Raw genomic sequence first — 14,046 nt, 5'->3', positions numbered from 1 at the left:
AATTTTTAATTAGTTTTGGGCTATTTAAATATGAATGTTTAATAATAATATTATTTTGGACCATACTTCAATGTCAGCCATTGAAATAAGATACTTGCAAGAATAGAGTACTGGTCAGCAAAACTCCTCTGTTATGCAGGTAGGTTGCAACTCATTAAGTCTGTGCTATTTGGTATTCAGACTTATTGGAGTTAGATATTTCTGTTGCCTAAGAAAGTAATTAAAGTAATTCAGGTAGCTTGTAGATGCTTTCTTTGGTTAGGTAAAACAGGATTGACAAGGAAAGCATTAGTTGCCTGGGACAAAATTTGCTTACCAAAGGAAGCTGGAGGCTGGAATCTCATCAACCTCATGTAATGGAACAAGGCTGCAATTGGTAAGCTGTTTTGGTGTCTTACTCATAAGAAAGACAAATTTTGGGTAAGATTGATTCATGGCTTCTATATAACCAAGCCAGTTGGGTTATGAAGGAAATATTGTGTGCTAGACATTAATTTATAATCAGTGAAAGGGGAGCAAGAATGATGGATAATGACTATTTCTCTGTGAAGAAGTTGTATGGGGAGATCATGGGAACAACCCCAAAGGTTCCTTCGTACAAAATGATAACTCAAAATATGACTGCTCCAAAATGTGTCTTTATCACATGGTTAGCTGTGCTAGGAAGGCTATCGACAATAGATACTTTGATCAAGATTGGTCTTCTTTATGATAAAAGATGTAATCTCTGTCAAAAGGAAGATGAAACTCTATCACATCTGTTCTTTACGTGTTGCTATTTTGCTCGATTTTGGAGTCAGATCATGACATGGTGTGGTGATGGGTCCCCGGGTGCTATTGAACTGGTGTATTGGGGGGGAGGGGGGGAATACACCGGTAGGCTATTTTTACGACTTTTTGAAAACTGAAGTCAATATCAAAACTGATACTGAAGAGTATAAACTAAAGTGAGTTGATCAGAGTAAAAGCGAGATCAGTTTGTGAAAGGGGTTAAGACTGATACTGATAATGAGTCAGTAAGATTCACTTTAGTATTGGAGACTGGTCAAAATACTGAAGTCCAAATAAGGTTTCAGTCTTATCAGTTTTTTAGATCAGAGAAATGTAAGTAATCTTACTGATTATCCGAAGATTTATCAGTTAGCCTAATTACACTTGAGCGGAAACGATTTTACTAAATAGTCATTAGTGAATCACTTTGTCAGTTTTAGGGGTTCTCCTTTATCTTATCAGTTTCAGTATGAACAATGTTTGTGCACAAGTAGAGAATAAAAATACTGAAAGCAATAAAGAACACACAGAATATTTATGTGGTTCAGAAAACACTTTCATTCGTCCACGGTCAGCTGATCACATTGACAATTGATTAGGCTTGTGCTTACGGGTGCACTACAAACCTAGCTTGTGCTTGCGGGTGCACAGCAAACCTTGCGACTGAAACACTCGTTTCAGTGCCAACACACTAGGTTGGACTTCTCCTTCTTAGCTTTCAACTGCTAAGATGGAGAAATTGTTTAGATTGCGGGTGCTAAACAACCTAGAGGCCAGACACCTGTCTCGAACTCTCTCTCAAACTCTCTTTTCGCTCTTTAGAAAAGGGTTCTAATCTCTCAAACTAGGATTACTGAGAAAAGGCTCTCAACTAATCGATTTCTAAGCTAAGGATGGTAGGAATATTTGCCTAGACACACAAAGAGAATGTAGGTATATCAGGTAGACTGATAACTACAATGATGGTTATTCTCTTCTTCGATTCAAGCTTTTAACAAAGTAATTGCTGAGTCGAAACTTTGACAGAGCTTCAGGGTATGCGTTTAAATCGGTGAAGAATGAGGTTGATTTTTTAGCTCTATTTATAGGCAGCGTCTGAAGAATAGATCCGTTGGAGGAGGTCCTTCTACATTTTCTGCCGTTTGACTCAAATTTGAAATCTTGCTCAGGTGCTCAGTCTTCATTCTCCTAAAGTTGAAAGTAGGTTACATCCTTGCTCTAATAGGAGATGGTGTTACAGACCAAAGTAACACGGAAAAGGAAACTCCGTATGTTGAAGGACCTTTTGTTATATCTCCGCATTAAATGCTTCATCTTTTGCATTAAATGCGGCTTGTACTGGAAGTTAGCAGCTTACTTTCCACGTGGCCTTCGTTAGAACTTAGACTCCAGTATCAGCCCGTATCTGCACTATCAGTCCGAGGTTTCCTTCTGAAACTTAACTTCAGTTTCAGAAAAAGCTTCGATTGATGAGGTGTACATAAATGTTTCCCTAACACTTGTACTTCAGTACGGGTTCTTCATTTAATTCAATATTTACTCCAGTTAGACTTGAATCTTCAGTAAATTTGAACTTCAGTCTTTAATCCTTCAGTCCTTCGGTCTTCGGTCTTTTAGTTCTTCGATTTTCAGTCTTTGCCTCTTCAGACTAATCTAGGAAAAATGAACTCTAACACTTGAGTTCAAAAGAATTCTTGTCTATAAAGAAAATCCAAGGATTTTGGGATCATCAAAACTAAGGAGATGATAGTTCTTTTTATTTTTCAACAATTTCTCCCTTTTTGATAATGGCAAAACCTCATAATAAATCCTAAGGCAAAGAAGTAACAGAGTTCGAAGAAAAACTGAAAGCCGGTTTCTAAAAACAAAGGAACAACAGTTCCCCCTTAACAGAATAATCCTAACACATGCAGTCAGAAAACTCAAACCAACATAATGCAACATAAAACATGAAAAGCTTGAAAACCAAGTATCAGAGCAGGAAAGAAAGATAATGTAAATTAGAGCCTGGACAAAGAGTAATTGTCTTTAGGTTGACAAGATGAAACTTTATCTTTATAACTTTGAAAAAACGATAAGACATCGGTTTCAAAAGTACATAGACTGCTCACGACTGAAAAGAATAACGCTAAAAAGATACAACTATGGTTTTTGACCGTAGAGCCGAAACAGAGCATTCTTCAGATCTTCAAAGCATTTTGGTTGCTTTTCCTCTGTAAAGCTCCAAGTCTCGCTGATGATCCTAACTTTACGATAGATAACATCTTGGTTTGTGAGACCATTCAGCTTGGGTCAAGTTATATGATTAAGCAGAGGAGGAGGGATCCAGTTCATCTTCTTGTTCTTCGTGGCATCAGATAGATGCTTGATCATGCCCTGTTCTTCCCAATTTTTGAGGATGTATATACATGCTTCCTTTTGAATCTGTGCTTTGACCTTCTTCAAGTTAGCACAGATCAAATACCATTTGGTGAAGATCTCTTTTAGTATAACCCTCAAATTTGATCCGGTGAGGTAAGACTTCAGGATCTTGGCCTTCAGATAAGGATTGGTGTGGCTGTAAATGCAGTGAAGGAGGAGGAGGATGGGCATTAGTTCCACTGAGATACAATCGCTTCCTTGATGCAGGATCATTTTCTTCAATCCGAGGCCACTTCTTCGATAGATCCTGCGAAGAGGATTTATATGGCGGTAGATCAGCAACAATAAATTTCTCTTTCTCTAGAACGGCAGAGGCTGCTTTTCTCAATTGTTCCACAGCTTAATCAACAGCTTGATCAGTTCGCTCTTTAGAGGATAGCAACGGGAGATGGCTAGTGGATGCAGTAGAGACTAGAGGACTGCATTTTCTTGTAAGTCTTTTCCCCTTTTTGGCATCATCACCAAGGGATGCTACCACGTTCTGCAAGGTGTTGAACTCTTTGCTGAATCTGCTAACATCAGAGAAGCTGTTCAAATGCTTGAGTTCCTGCACGGTAATCTCTAGCGACTCCATCTTTGTGCGAAGAGGTTGAGTCTCTTGAATAGCAAAGTGTTGAAGAGCAGTATCAATCTTGGTCTTAACATCCGGATTGGAAAGGATATCCATGCAAAGTTGGTTGATCTAAGAAGTTAATTCGACGTGTTTCTTGTCGAACTTGTCATTTGTCTCAGTGTGCATGACTTCTAGAACCTTCACTTTCGCCTGAAGAGACGGATAGTCGGCAATAACTGGAATGACCTCGTTGACATGGCTTAGAAGTGTTTCTTTGAAAGTGTTAGATTCATCTTTCAGAGAAGAAAGATACTTGGTGGTGATTTCTTTGCCTTTGAGGTAATCCTGGTGCATGTCCTTTACAAAAGTTTTTAGCTCATAAAGCTTTTGCACTTGTGTCACGGCGAGGAGAGTACGTTCCTCCAGCTGACTTTTGAGACTGTCAACCTCTTTCTGTTGATCTTCAACCAGCAATTCAAGTTCTGATCTCAGTCAAACAACCTTAGGCAAAACAATAGCATCAGTAGGTTCTTCTTCTGCTTCTAGTTGTTCATTTTCAGTAACCGGAGTGGATGTGGAAGCTTCAGGGTGCGGCTTCTCGCCTTCAACATGAGCTCCAGTCTCGAGTTGTTCTTGTTCAACATCTGTTTTATCTGCTCCAGAATCTGCATTGAGAGCATCAGATTTTTCTGAAGTCAGGACTCCAGTATCCGGCTTTTCAGTAGATGTTTTTGTTTCAGTGGCCGTGACATCAGTATCTGGCTGGGAATCTTCAGTTGAACCCATTTCGATTTCGGTGGCCACTTCAGCAGTGGCCGAATCATTAGTGGCATCTTTATCAGTAGCAATTGTATCCAAAATCAGTTTCTCGACTTTGGAAGCCAGTTTATCAATCTCCATCTTTTCAGCATCAGATTTTTGTATTTCTATTGGAGCATAACAAAGGATGGGGGCCTTGATGGTTTCAGTTGCTCCTACTTCAGTGACCTGTTCAGTATTTACAGCTTCATCAGTAGCAGCTACAGCAAAATCTGGTTTCCTTGCATCAGAAACTGGTTCAATTTCTATCATTTGATCTATAAAGGCCGTAGGAGTGGAGATGCAGCTATAATGCCTAGAGCAGAGCCGACTTGCTCTAGAGTTGGTGAAGGAGATTTTGGTGGTGGAGATGGAGGAGACGGATTGTCTGAAGCATCTGAAGTATCAGTTTCAATGTGACCATCAGGAGTTGGGGATCTTGGCTTCTGGACTGAAGATGGAGTCTCTTCAGTTGGGGTCTCCTTCTCCAAGAAGTCTTCAGTTTGTGACTTGGAAGCCACATGCTCTTCAAGTTGTGGCTCAACAACCACAACTTCGTCCGTGGGGCCCCTGGGGGCCAACTCTTGAGTACCAGCAGCTTCAGTGTGCTACTCAGCATCTTCAGTTACCACTATTTGTGGATCAGTTGTAGAGGCATCAACATCCTATTTAGCAGGAACTTCATCAGTTGGCATAGCTTTATCAGCATGAACCTGCAATTCAGGTGTTCCTGCAAGGTCAACAGATATCAAACCACGAGATACAAGATATTCTCGGATTATCGTTCAAGTTCATGTAAACCATCCCACATATTGGTGATGAAGAATTTTCTGTATAACTTTGACTTATCAGAGTCTAATTTGGTCAAAGCCCCAATGACATGTTGGTCATTGAGCTGTGACCAAGGAGCATTTCGGACATAGGAAATGTAAAGGAGTCGTGCCACATAAGAATAAGCCTCAAATTGATCACTAAGGCTTGGAATGTAGGTTGCGATATAGTGATGGGCACGATCAAGGAAGGATTGGTGGATTTTCTGAAAAGTTTGGTGAGAGACCTCAGAGGTTGACGAGCTAAAGGGATCTTCAGTGCGGGGTTCACTAGGCACTGAAGATGATGGCATAGTAGGCTCAGTATCTGAAACATTCGTGAGGAAGGTTTCAGTGTAGAATTGATAGAGGCGACTTTGAGGAGGATTGAAAACTTGAGGATGATGATGATGAGGAAGATGGAGAGGAAGAAGATGCATTGGTGAAAGGTGATGAGTGTGAGGGGATTGAACCTGTTGAATTTGAGGACATGCAACAAAATGATAAGGTGGTTCCGTAGATTGGTTGGGAAGTGTCTCAGGCTCAAGTCCTGAAGACACTTGAATTGTGGAGGGGATTTTAGTAGGAGCTACTGAAGCAGTGACCGTCGTAGGGACAAACACTGTAGATTTGCCGGAGCCACGTCTCGGTCTGGAGAAGCGTGCTTGGCGAGTGATAAACACTCATTTTGCATGGTTTTTATGGTTTATATTCAGCGGTTTAAGTCAATTTTACGCCCGTTTTATTATCATTTGGAGTTCATTTACTATTATTTCATGATTTCACGGTCAGGTGTAGTTTTGACTGTTTGGATGCAGAAATAAGTGATATTGAAGCATGGAGTGTAAGGAACATGTTAAAGAGAAGAGTTTTGAGAGAATCGAGCCCAAAAATCGAGAAAAGATGAAGATTCTGAAGTCGGGACGAAAAGAGACAATTCGGCGGTCAAATGAGTTGACAGCCGAAATTTGGTGTTTTGAAGAACAAATTCAGCGACCAACTCGGCGATCGCCGAGTTGGCCGCTGAATTTGTTCTTCAAAACACCAACTTTCGGCTGAGTTGGCCGCCGAAATCCCTGGATCGGAAATATGCTTTGTGGAGGAAAAGCGGCGACCATCGTTTTTGGGCAGTTTTAAGACCAAATTCGGCGACCGCCGAACGGGCCGCCGTTTTGGTCGCGTGTTTTTAAGCCTTCCGCGTTTTTACGTTTTTCTATATTATTTTTGATTTTTAAACTATTGTTTTACCCTAAGACTATAAATAGGTCCTCTTTTGACCTATCTAGGGCTCCCAACTTTTATTTTTGAGTTTTATAGCTTTAGTTTTCATTGCTTTTTCAATTCTTAGAGCACTGGATTGTGATCTCTGCAAGAGTGAAGATTCGAGCTGTTACATTCAATTTCTACGGTTTTATATAATTTAGTTTTTGCAATTGTTCTTTTATTTATTATGTTTATGTTTTACTTTACGATGTCTGTCTAGTTCGTTAATCTGAACCTAGGGTTTGTACATAGCTGATTAATTATGTGTTTATGATTTTTTTATATCAATTTGCCCTCCAACTTGTGATTCATGATTCCTGGTGCTTAATTTATTGTGAATTATTTGGTCAATAATTTACATGTTTAGCTGTTCAGTTTGAGTCTTGAATGCGATAATTGTTCAGCCGATTTAGGAATGCATGATATAGTGTTAACCTTGAGTCTTGAATGCGACAGGTGAAGCTATAGGAAGCTATTCTTTGTGTGCTATTTGGAGTTAATTTATTCCTTGGAATCTTGAATGTGAAAAGGGGTAAATTAATCTACGTTCATAGGTGTTCGTTAGAGAAGCTTGTGAATAATATAGTGATCTTTCATCAGGGTTGGATTAAAGTGCTAATTGAATCAATAGATTAAATGCATATAATTGATTAGTAAAAGTACATCCCTAGGGTCAGAGTCTTTAATTATTTGTGTTTATATCCTACTTTATTTGTTTTGTTTTGAATTAAGTTTTATTCTTCCTTCTTATTTGAGTTTGCCTGAATATTACTAGAGTTTATTTAGGATTACTTAAGGTGATTCGTTATAATAGTCCCTGTGGATACGATACTCTGCTTGCTTTTTTGTGCTACAATTATACTGTTTAGTTGCAATTATTCTTGTTAAGAAATTAGCGATGAACTTTTTGGCGCCGTTGCCGGGGACTATTTAGAATTTACTTTAATATTTCTAACTAGACTTAAGCATTATTTCAGGCGTAATAAGTTTTAAGTTTATTTTATTTTTTGCTTTTAATTTCTGTTTTTGATTTTTGTTTGTTGTCTCAGGAGTGTATGATCACGAGATCCAAAGGAAAGGAACATCTTGTACCTTTGAATTTGGAAATCGAAAAGCAATATAAAAAAGACAACCGCGAAAAGAAGAAGCAAGCAATGGCAAGCAACGTAATAACTTGGATCTTGAAACCCTTATGCGAACAGTGATAGACCTTCAGAGCACTGGATTGTGATCTCTGCAAGAGTGAAGATTCGAGCTGTTACATTCAATTTCTACGGTTTTATATAATTTAGTTTTTGCAATTGTTCTTTTATTTATTATGTTTATGTTTTACTTTACGATGTCTGTCTAGTTCGTTAATCTGAACCTAGGGTTTGTACATAGCTGATTAATTATGTGTTTATGATTTTTTTATATCAATTTGCCCTCCAACTTGTGATTCATGATTCCTGGTGCTTAATTTATTGTGAATTATTTGGTCAATAATTTACATGTTTAGCTGTTCAGTTTGAGTCTTGAATGCGATAATTGTTCAGCCGATTTAGGAATGCATGATATAGTGTTAACCTTGAGTCTTGAATGCGACAGGTGAAGCTATAGGAAGCTATTCTTTGTGTGCTATTTGGAGTTAATTTATTCCTTGGAATCTTGAATGTGAAAAGGGGTAAATTAATCTACGTTCATAGGTGTTCGTTAGAGAAGCTTGTGAATAATATAGTGATCTTTCATCAGGGTTGGATTAAAGTGCTAATTGAATCAATAGATTAAATGCATATAATTGATTAGTAAAAGTACATCCCTAGGGTCAGAGTCTTTAATTATTTGTGTTTATATCCTACTTTATTTGTTTTGTTTTGAATTAAGTTTTATTCTTCCTTCTTATTTGAGTTTGCCTGAATATTACTAGAGTTTATTTAGGATTACTTAAGGTGATTCGTTATAATAGTCCCTGTGGATACGATACTCTGCTTGCTTTTTTGTGCTACAATTATACTGTTTAGTTGCAATTATTCTTGTTAAGAAATTAGCGATGAACTTTTTGGCGCCGTTGCCGGGGACTATTTAGAATTTACTTTAATATTTCTAACTAGACTTAAGCATTATTTCAGGCGTAATAAGTTTTAAGTTTATTTTATTTTTTGCTTTTAATTTCTGTTTTTGATTTTTGTTTGTTGTCTCAGGAGTGTATGATCACGAGATCCAAAGGAAAGGAACATCTTGTACCTTTGAATTTGGAAATCGAAAAGCAATATAAAAAAGACAACCGCGAAAAGAAGAAGCAAGCAATGGCAAGCAACGTAATAACTTGGATCTTGAAACCCTTATGCGAACAGTGATAGACCTTCAGAGGCAGCTAGATGAAGAGAGAGATGAGAGCAGGCGCAACCGGGCTCCTCCACCAGAGCCACCGCTGAATCACATGTATCAGCCTCGGGTTGATCAATTTCAAAGAGGCAGATGGGGACCAACTGTGCAGGCTACCACGTTCGAGCTGAAGCCGAGATTGATAAACATGGTGCAAGCTGAACAGTTTAGTGGAACGGCTTCTGAAAACCCGCATGCTCACATTACTCAGTTTCTAGATATCTGCGACACTATTAAGCATAATGGAGTGCCACCAGATGCCATCAAAATGAAGATGTTTGGATTCTCTCTCAGGGACAGAGCGAAGGAGTGGTTCAAGAGTTTGGACAGAGGTGCTATTACTGGATGGGAGGATTTGTGTAGAGCTTTCCTGGCAAAATACTTTTCTGCTTCTAAAGCTCAAAAAATCATTGCGGAGATTTCTCACTTTTCCCAGCTAGGAGATGAGACCATTCATGATGTCTGGGAAAGATTTCGTGAGCTGCTCAGGAACTGTCCACAACATGGTTTCACGGAGGATCAGCAGATCATTCACTTTTATAATGGTTTGACTGGTCTAACAAAAAGTATGGTGGATGCTACTGCAGGTGGATGTCTTCTCCATAGAAATACAAAGGATGCTTATCGTGTGATAGAAGAGATGGCTTCCAATAGTTATCAATGGCCGAATGACAGAAATTCTACGAGAAGAATTGCAGCTGTGCATGAGGAGATAGATGATTTTAAGGAGAAATATGAAGCTCTTCAAAAGCAGTATGAGTTGGAGAGAAAAGCACTGCTAGCAAAAATTCCTCAGCAGCCGATTTTATCTGATGTGTCACAGTTTGAAGATGCTAATTATGTTGGATTTGTATACTGAAAGCAAGAACTTTATGCTTGTATACAATGATTCCTGTTTTCACTATTCTTATCTCCTATCTGATTGTGTTCATGATTGCATATGTATGTTCTTTATCTCTGTATAAGTAGATTATATGGTGTGTTGTAGATAACAGAAGACCATATAATTGGAATAACCTTAAGAGATATAATATGATCACAACCGAAATAACTCTAGGACAAGTTATTAGTTTAGGCTGCAGTATAGATGGAAGTAGTTTGTCTTGGCTACTTGTCTATACTGGTACGTCATTACGTATTGATAGGACCACAGTTTGAGATGTATTCTTCTATCTGACTTAAGTGAAGAATCAAGATCTCGGTGACTTATAAATCTTAATACTAATAAGTATTCAGATATATATATTAATTCGTATATCACTTTGACTTACTATGGGTGAAAGTTATTTACTAACTCGAGTACTCTGTATCTTGGGTGATAGCGGTTAATATATGATATTTGATTATCTGTATTAGTACCCATATCCGGTATAGGATAATGACATCCCCTTAAGGAGCTCAATAAGGTTTATTACGCTAAACCCTGCAGGTTGATTAAGTTCAGGCGTAATAATAAAGTTTGAGTGGTACTGCTTAAGGAATTATTAAGAGTTTAATTAATTTAAGCTGTCAGAGCTCTAATTAATTAATGGATGTCGGATATTTTAAATACGGAGATTTAATAAGTCTAAATACAAGCCCCGACTCATCACCGGCAATAAAGGGGTAAGTCAGTATCGGTTCTCTAGTGGAATGAACTGATATTTATAAATTAATTATGGTCTGGGCTGACCATAGATAAATTAATTTATTTGAGGCCCATCTTTTTTCCTTGTATCTGGTCCCTGGGCTGGCCCAATGTCTCCTAGCCCAAGTAGGGCAGATTTTCGGCCCTCACCTAGAAACTGGCGCCCCCTCTCAGTTTTCTGTATTATTAAATACAGCTGTCAGCTCTCAGGAAAATACACTGATAAAAATTAGGGTTTTTGAGAGCAGAGAGAGGCGCAGGAAACGTGAGTGGTCATTCTGTCTTGGGAATTTCCATAGCTCGTTGTCCATCCAACGTTGGAAATTGAGCGGGATACAGTCGAGAAGATCAGAGCTGGAGTCAGATTCTTTCGACGCGATCATCAACAGCTTGTGCATCCGATTCTCAAGTAAGTTTTCCTAACACCTATGTGCAGTTGTTAAATTCATAGGAGCATGTTAGGATTTAATCGTTGTATGATGAATTAATAATAATCCAAGAAACGATCATCGGGCAAACGGAGCATTAATTCAGTTTAATATTCCTTCAAATTATGTCCAGCGGCAGTACCAATTCAATAGACCAAACTATCAGGGACATCAGGGCAGAAATCCACCATATCATCCCAATAATAGGAATCATCCAAATTTTTCCTATTTAAATCCCAACAATGCTTTGCAGCCTCCACCTGGGTTTTCTGTGTCTAGTGGAGGAGTTATAAATGAACCGAAAAAGGGATCGCTTGAGGATATGATGCAGCAGGTTTTAACAGAGGTGTCTAGCATGAAGACAACTGTTAATATAAGGATGACCAATTTGGAGTCTCAAGTGGGTAATATTGGGAATAATTTTTCAGCACTGTCCAAGCAAGTGCTAATTTTGGAGACTCAAGTTGGTCATATGGCCAACCAAGCAGCTGCGCAGCACACACCAGGAAAATTCCCTAGCAACACTGAGGTCAATCCAAAAAATTAGTGTAATGCGATTCATTTAAGGAGCGGGACTCAGTATCAGAAGCATCCAGAGCTGCAGGATGGCAAGGAAAAAGGTGTAGAGATTGTGGAGGAGGATGACTTGGAGACAACTGTGTGCGATTCGCCGCCTACTTCTAAGGCATCGCCAAGTACTTCTGCTGTTAAGGAGCCTATTCCTACTCCTACGTTTCCCAGACCAGAGTACAAGCCTGTAGCGTCTTTCCCGCGTCGCCTGGCAAAGCCAAAGATGGATGAGAAGTTAGCCAAGTTTATGGAGATGTTTTCAAAGCTGCATATTAACATTCCTTTACTTGATGCTTTGAGAGATATGCCAGGCTATGCCAAGTTCCTCAAGGAAGCAGTCTCCAACAAGAAGAAGTTGGGGAAGTATGAGACGATTAATCTTTCCGAGGAATGCAGTGCTGTGCTACAAAGAAAGCTGCCATTGAAGCAGAAGGATCCTGGCAGCTTTACTATTGTTTGTGTGATTGGAGGGCAGAATTTCTCCCGCGTTCTTTGTGATTTAGGGGCAAGCATCAATTTAATGCCTCTCTCTAGTTTCAACCGATTGGAGATTGGAGAAATCAAGCCTACTTCCATTGCTTTACAGATGGCAGATCGTTCTCTTACTTATCCCAAGGGAATTGTGGAGGATGTTCTGGTGCAGGTGGAGCAGTTTATTTTTCCTGCAGATTTCGTAGTTTTGGACATGCCGGAGGACAAAAATACTCCATTGATCTTGGGGCGTCCGCTTCAATGATGAAAAGAGGGAGATCTAACTTTCCGCTTCAATGATGAAAAGATGACGTTGTCCATTTATGATGCGATGAAGAAGCCAACTGAGCCACAAGTTGAGGATTGCAATTTAATTGAGGCTATAGTGGATTTTCCTGCAGCTGTAGAGGATCATTTGGAGGAGTGCATCACACAGTCATTATATCCTTACTCCGAGCTTGATGAGACGTGTGATGAGATTTTGGATTATATTGCAGAGCTGGAGGCCGTAGAGAGCCATCCCATCGATCTTGTGCCTTACATGGATATTCACAAACCTGTTGATGGGGGAAGCAAGTCGGTGGAAAAGGGAGCTGAATTACCTGCACCAGCTGCAGCTGCAGCTGCACCCAAACTTGAGCTGAAGCCATTTCCCGAGCACTTGAGGTATCAATTTTTGGGTGAGAATGAGACCTTTCCTGTTATTGTGTCAGCTTATTTATCTCCGTTGGAGTTGGAGAAGTTGATGCGAGTTTTGAGGAAGTACAAGTCTGCTATAGGATGGTCTATTTCTGACATCAAAGGAATTAGTCCTTCTATTTGAATGCATCGTATTTTGTTGGAGCAGGAATACAAGCCTAAGGTGCAGCCACAAAGACGTTTAAATCCAGCTATGCAAGAGGTGGTGAGAAAGAAGGTGCTCAAGTGATTGGATGCAGGTATCATTTATGCCATCTCTGATAGTGAGTGGGTGAGTCCGACGCAAGTTATCTCTAAGAAGGGAGGCATGACTGTGGTTAAGGATGAGAGAGATGAGCTCATAGCTACGAGGCTGGTAACAGGATGGTGCGTGTGCATTGATTATCGAGCTTTGAATGCAGCCACACGTAAGGATCACTTTCCATTGCCATTTATTGATCAGATGCTTGACAATTTGGCAGGGTATGAGTACTACTATTTCTTGGATGGGTACTCGGGCTACAATCAAATAATGATAGCCCCAGAAGATCAGCATAAGACGGCATTCACTTGTCCCAATGGCATCTTTGCTTTTAGGAGGATTTCTTTTGATCTTTGCAATTCTCCTGCCACTTTCCAACGCTGCATGATGGCGATTTTCCATGGTTTGATTGAAAACATTATGGAGGTATTCATGGATGACTTTTCTATTTTTGGCTCCTCCTTTGATAATTGTTTGGACAATCTTGCTCAAGTGTTGCAGCGTTGTAAGGAGACGGCACTCGTGCTCAATAGGGAAAAGTCCCACTTCATGGTTCATGAGGGCATTGTTTTGGGGCATAAGATTTCTGCCCAAGGTTTGGAGGTGGATCGTGCTAAGATCGTGGCTATTGAAAAGTTGCCGCCTCCTACTTCTGTGAAATCTGTGCGGAGCTTTCTTGGGCATGCAGGATTTCATAGGTGCTTCATCAAAGATTTCTCCAAGCTGTCCAAGCCGCTCTGTGCTTTGCTTGAGAAGGATGTGAAGTTTGTCTTCACCAATGAGTTCCTCGTCTCCTTTGAGAAGTTGAAAGCAGCGCTGATTTATACGCCAGTGTTGATTACGCCGAATTGGAGTGCCCCGTTTGAGTTGATGTGCGACCCTAGTGATTGGGCCGTGGGAGCTGTGTTGGGGCAAAAGAGAGATAAGTTATTCAAGGTAATTTACTAAACTAGTAAAACTTTGGATTCTGCTCAGATGAATTACACTACCACGGAAAATGAGCTGCTAGCTGTGGTGTATGCTTTTGATAA

General features: G+C 39.7%; 1 non-coding gene across 1 annotated transcript; it reads right to left on the bottom strand.

The window, feature by feature from the left end:
- Positions 1 to 9,382: 9,382 nt before the first annotated feature.
- LOC131024054 (small nucleolar RNA R71) lies at positions 9,383 to 9,489 on the bottom strand. The gene has a single exon (XR_009101649.1). It is a non-coding gene; the product is annotated as a small nucleolar RNA R71 (small nucleolar RNA).
- Positions 9,490 to 14,046: the final 4,557 nt, after the last annotated feature.

This window comes from Salvia miltiorrhiza, chromosome 4 (genome assembly GCF_028751815.1).
Source record: "Salvia miltiorrhiza cultivar Shanhuang (shh) chromosome 4, IMPLAD_Smil_shh, whole genome shotgun sequence".
NCBI classification, from domain to species: Eukaryota; Viridiplantae; Streptophyta; class Magnoliopsida; order Lamiales; family Lamiaceae; genus Salvia; species Salvia miltiorrhiza.
Note: the sequence above shows the minus strand (reverse complement) of the source record. Positions and strands in the feature narration are given on the sequence as shown.